Consider the following 6,000-nt stretch of genomic DNA (forward strand, 5'->3'; position numbering starts at 1 on the left):
TTTGCTAAGAAAGAGGTTAATGAGGAAAATGTAATCCCTACTTGAATGCCATTGGAATGCAAAACCACATTTATTTGCATGTGTGGTGTCTGTAAAAGGTCCAAGGAATTTTGTTTTTGGTGTTTTGAATTGTTTATAATGTATTCTCTTTTTATTCCATCTACTAAAAATTCCCAGAAATGATGCAAATAAAAAGACGGAAAAATATAAATGCATTTGGGTTCTAAGAAAATTACCAGTTGCAACATCAGTTCTAACCACAGTTCATAAAGCAGGTGATTATGGGGACAATAAAGAAAATGTCATTAAATTAGAAAAATCCCTTGAATTTTGCCAATTCTGTGATAGCGCCTAGAAGTCTGACGATTCTAAATTGTCCATGCCAAATTTTGCAACAAAATTTCACTAATAATGATGCTCATTTGCAATGATTTAGTTTAGATATTCCAGGCTGCAGGACATGAAACACACTGGATAATTTCTTTGACATTATGGCTTATTAAATCATTTCCCAAAGTGTCAAGTAAAACAAAATCTATTCTTTTAAAAGCAACCCTGGAAGGGTCACTGACTTTTCAATAGACCAGTTTCTTGTTTCACTTTTAGGTTAATTTCTCACACATTTTTGGTTCAGGAATTGCTTCATTAAGAACACTGGATTTCAAAACAACTCCATTTCCCTCAGAGGCCCAGCAAAAGGCAGCTCAGCACTGGAAGCCACAGGCCACCAATTAACAACAACTAGCCAGGCCCTGCGGGCCACGGGCACCTTGGCAGAAAGTTGGTCATATTAATGTTCAGGCCACAAGTTCCCATTTCACATGGAGTAGCTGCCTGATTGCAGCAAAGTGCTAATGGTTAGGATTACCATTGCTTAAACTTTTATTTCATTGCCTTGATCTGTCACTTGACTGTTTCCCCCTTAGGCTTTAAAATACGCAAGAATAAAAATGAAACAAAAATTAACATGTTTATAACCTCTCCTAATATTTCTATTTCTGTCACATTCTCCAAGATACAAAGAGTAATACAGTTCTACTGTAACTAATTCCCTCTGGAAGCCTATATTGCCCTGGACTAAAGTTTTCAGGGCAGGTCTTGCTGTGGAGTTAACTCCACAGGAATGGAGCCTGCCCAGTCTGGTCCCTCCTGTGGCTCCTTCTGAACCAATGTGTCCCATCCTCTCCCTGCCCGGAGATGTGGGACCCGCCCTGCAGGAGGAGGCCTGTAGTGTCCCACTATGCCAGGGGCTGGGTGGCTAACAGCTGGTGGAGTATTCACAGACATTGCAGCAACTCTTTCAATCTAGCTCTTATCAGTAATGCAGCTGACATTTTTAATCTGTCAATTTGATTCCTGTCACTATAAACTAGCACCAAACTCTGGCTGGGATGAGAGGCACAATTTATTATGCATCTTAAATCCTAACTATTTCACAGAAATAAGTGAACTAATACAGAATTCTCTCTCTCTCTCTCTCTCTCTCTCTCTCTCTCTCTTTAACAGTGTTAGCAACAAGTCCATCCTGGATTCCTGCAGCCCTGCTGCATGCACATGATCTTTGCTCCAAGATCTGGGCTGATGAGTCACTTCTCTGTATCATTGCTGACACGGTGGCAGAGGGAAAAAAACAACGAAATGTGAGTTGTTTCTACTCACATTTCACTGCTGAGTTCCAATCATATGGTCACAACCACCTGCCACAGAGTGGGAATGTGTACTCCTCCTGCAGAGATGGGTACCACGTATTTGTGACCAATGGTAACAGTTACCAAACAATTCCCTCTGGACAAAAATTACCTAAGTGGCATATATTCGGTCTTATCTCACTCAGGAGCAACTGAAGAGTCAAGGAATCAGCTCCTGAATAATATCTGCCAGTAAAGGGTTCTAAGGTGGGGTTTAGATAGCAAGGTGGGCAGAGGAAATGACTTCAGTGTTGCAGAGGAGATGTACAATGCGGTCCAGCCCTCCGTTCACACTGAACAAAGCTGACTTTCCCCAGTAACTTGTCATTCAACCCTCGGGCTGAAAAGTGAAAACTCATCATCTTTCCGTAAGTAGTTTAGTGCCTCACTGGGGAGTGAATGTCCAGATATAAGAGCATAAAATAGAACAACGCTGGGTGCGGTGGCTCATACCTGTAATCCCAGCACTTTGAAAGGCTGAGGTGGGAGGATCACTTGAGCCCAGGAGTTTGTAACCAGCTTGGGCAATATAGTGAGACTCCATCTCTACAATATTTTTTAATTAGCTGGGTGTGGTTGCCTGTGCCTATAGTCCCAGCTACTAGGAGGCTGAGGCAGGAGGATCGCTTGAGCCTGTGAGGTTGAGGTTGCAGTGAACTGTGGTTGCGTGACTGCACTCCAGCCTGGGTGACAGAGTGAGATCCTGTCTCAAACATTTTTATTTTAAATTTTAAAAAAGTACAATATATAATCAAGTATCAAAACAGGCAGAATAGTCTGTCATTGAGCCTTAGCAAAAATTTTTGCCTAAACACTCAAAAAAGTTGCCGTTTTTCCTGCTTTGGTTTGAAAGTCAGAAAAAGAAGCAGTGAGGCCTCATGGTGAAAGAGGCAGCATGAGAGCCATCCAGAATGTCCCTTCAGCCTCCTGGTTGGGGATTGTTGGCGGCCTCTCCTGGATTGGACTTATTCCCCCACCCCAAAACTAACCCCAGCTGAGGACAGCCATCTAAACACCTGCAAAGTCTACACTACTCCAGGCCCACACTAACCCAGACCTCAGGCATGAAGCACCCAAGCAGGCTTGTTCCCTGTGTCAGTCACGGTTCAATACAGGAAACAGAAAACTCTAGATCTGCCAAGATCAGAGGGATTTAATAGGAGGTATGAAGTGGAAAGGCTGGAGGAGTAGAGTCAGCAGCAGCCATCAGAGCCCCCTACACCCACAAGGCTGGTGACTAGACAGTGGGCCATGGAGTTAGGTCACTGCTCATACTTATGTCTCCCAGAGCCCTCTCATGCACCTACACAGCTGAAAAGGGAGAGCAGTTTCCTTTTTACTGCCTTTCAAATCCTATGTGACCGCACTTCATTATCAGAACCTAAATTGCATCCTGATCTCTTACAGCAAAGTGACTGGGAATTACAGTTTTTACACTTCTAGGCCTGCAATACAGGGCAGTGGGGAAACCTAGGAATGCCATGTGCTATGGACAAGAACTAACAGGCTCTCCTACAGGGATTGATACTGAGTCACAGGCCTTAGTGGACTGTCTAAGAACAAAGTGCCGCAGTACACATGCTCTTCTGAGTCCCTCTCCCTGGGAATCTCACTCAAGATGGGAAGTCTCAAAACCAGCCACTGAGAGCCATGTTGCTGTTTGAGTCACTTTTATGGTTTGGCTCTGTGTACCCACCCAAATCTATCTCCAATTGTAATCCTCACATGTCGGGGGAGGGGCTTGGTAGGAGGTCATTGAATCATGGGGCAGACTTCCTCCTTGCTGTTCTTGTGATAGTGAGTTTTGACTATCTGGTTGAGATCTGGTTGTTTGAAAGTGTGTGGCACTTCCCCCCTCTTGCTTTCTCCCTCTCCTGTTCTACCACGGTAAGACATGCTTGCTTTTCCTTCCGCCTTGATTGTAAGTTTCCTGAGGACTCCCAGTCATGATTCCTTAAACATTAGGGCATTGAGGAATTGAAGAATTTAGGCACACTTTCATCTTGCCTGCCGGTCACCTTCCCAGTACACACCCTGGGTGTGGTGGCACGTGCTAGTAGTCCCAGCTACTTGGGAGGCTGAGGCAGGAGAATCGCTTGAACCTCGGAGGCAGAGGTTTCAGTGAGCCAGGATCGCGCCACTGCACTCCAGCCTGGCAGCAGACCAAGACTCACTCAAAAAAAAAAAAAAAAAAAAAAGCAGCATTAGTGGCACATGGTCATCACTATTAATGTTGCCGAGTGCTCTATGTGTTTGTTTGTCTGTGCTCCTTTCGTTTCAGTAAAAATCTTAAAATTGCTCTCTATTCTCTTAGTATTCTAGTGAATAGAAAATACTTTTATTGAATTCATCTTAATTTCAGATTTGGTGGTATTTGCAACAGCAGCCCAAGTGGATGGCCACATTTTTATTACCAAGTCTTTTCCAAGTTTCAACAGCGTTTTTTGTTTGATGATTTTGGTTTAAATCTAGTTAATCAATATAATAGTAAAATGGGGTTCTCCCCTGTCCCTGTTAAATAATAGTAGTTCAAAGACCGGAAATATTTAAAGAACAAAATTTGAAAACTGAAATGCGTGCCTTCTAGAATAGATTCCTACCTTCAGCTGTCATGAGAGAACCTCAAAGCCGCCCTTTTACAGCTGGGGAAATTTCTTCTTCTTTATAAGCACGCATATACTTGGTCACTTAGGAAGAGGCCACCCACACGACACGGCGACATGATCCTGCACCCACAGGTACGTGCACACCCAGGCGCGAGCGCCCACCGGCCCCACAGTTCGTCTGCATCAGTCAGATTCAAGATGCCGTAGAGTGGAACCTTAACCTCTTTTGGCTCTTCTTCCTCCAAATCAAAACCCACATTAAACGCCGCGAAGAACCAGGAAACCTCATGGCTTTAATCATTTCCTTTCCCCAAGATCCACGTGGCACACAGGACACTCCGTTTTCCTTTAGGGTTGCCGTCATCCTGCGAGAGGTGCGGAAGAAGAAAAAAGCAAATTTACGTTTCCAAAGAGCGGAAGAAGCAGAGAGAAAGTGCCAAAGCGGAGTGCGCTCTTCACCTCTTCGCTCTACTCCGAGCAAGCAAGGAAATCCTCCAGCTCTAGCAGGGATTGAGGGTTAGCGCCACCTGGCTTTCTAAAGAAGAACAAGAGGCAGGAGGTAGATGAGGCTGAAGAGGAGCCCGCGCCCTCCTTTCCTCCTTGGGCACCAGGCGAGTGAGAAGGACTCGAGCGCTCTTCGCTTCAGAGCCCAGAGCAGTCGGACTGCTGGCCACTGCGCACTGCGAAGAGACGCAATTATCCTTCTGGGAATCAAGAAATCCGGAAACGTCTCTTGGTACTGGTGTTAAGAGTAGTGGATTCCACATTTAAGGCAGCCGTGAATTGCAGAAATACCTGCGGCACTAAAAGTATTACAAACAAGCACCGATCAATTTACGCATTGAGTGGTTCTGGCTCGTTTCTATCAACCACCTATTCTACGTAAACTTCTTACACCGGCTGTGGGGAAAGAAAAAGAAGACAGGAAAAAGGCCATCCTAGGATTTTGATCACTGTGTGGCAGCGTTGGAAAGGAGTCAGGTTAAACCAATAACGCCCCGGAGCCCCCGTTTATTCACATGCAAAATAGGGAAAACAGTGCCTTCAGCAACTGCCCCAAGTGATTGGAAAATCAAAGGAAAAACTGGTTGGAGAATGCCTTCAACATTACCATTTCTACTATGTTCTTGTTTTATTATTACACAATATCGTCATATTATAGTCATAGTGAAAATGGTTATCATTAGCCATTCATTGTCTTATAAATTTGCACTGAATTTGTATTTGCATATATGGATATAATGAATTCACAGAATGACTATTAATTTGAGGGCACTGCCACAAACTGCTTTATCTAGAACTTGGACCAGTTATCAAAAAGTAATTATCTACTTCGGCATGACTTTTAAAGGGTGAAATCTAGAGAAAGTTGTTTGGAAATTGCCTTTCCATGTAATCAGTCAAGAACACAAACACAGATGCACAGATGCATATAATACATGCACACTATGTGCACATATGAAAATGTGTACATGCATGGGAAATACAGGTTTGCATTTATGATAATAATGATTCATGTACATTGCTACTCCATTTACAAAAGACTTTTGCATTCACTTTTCATGTAGTCCTTACAACATTAGGAGGCATTGCTGATCCCCATTTTACAGATGAGGAAACTGAAGCATGGAACAATAACTTTCCTAAAATCTTGATGAGAAGTTATAGAACCAAAGCCATTTATTCAATTCTGTGTCATCCTCGTA

General features: G+C 43.5%; 1 long non-coding RNA gene across 1 annotated transcript in view; it reads right to left on the minus strand.

Annotated features, from left to right (window-relative positions):
- The window catches only part of LOC103236536 (uncharacterized), an 81,878-nt gene extending 76,872 nt beyond the window's left edge, over nt 1–5,006 (minus strand). The window contains exon 1 of the long non-coding RNA XR_498272.3: nt 4,289–5,006. This is a non-coding gene — a long non-coding RNA (uncharacterized lncRNA). The remainder of the gene's footprint in view (nt 1–4,288) is intronic.
- Between the last annotated feature and the right edge of the window lie 994 nt (nt 5,007–6,000).

This window comes from Chlorocebus sabaeus, chromosome 7 (genome assembly GCF_047675955.1).
Source record: "Chlorocebus sabaeus isolate Y175 chromosome 7, mChlSab1.0.hap1, whole genome shotgun sequence".
Classification (NCBI taxonomy): Eukaryota; Metazoa; Chordata; class Mammalia; order Primates; family Cercopithecidae; genus Chlorocebus; species Chlorocebus sabaeus.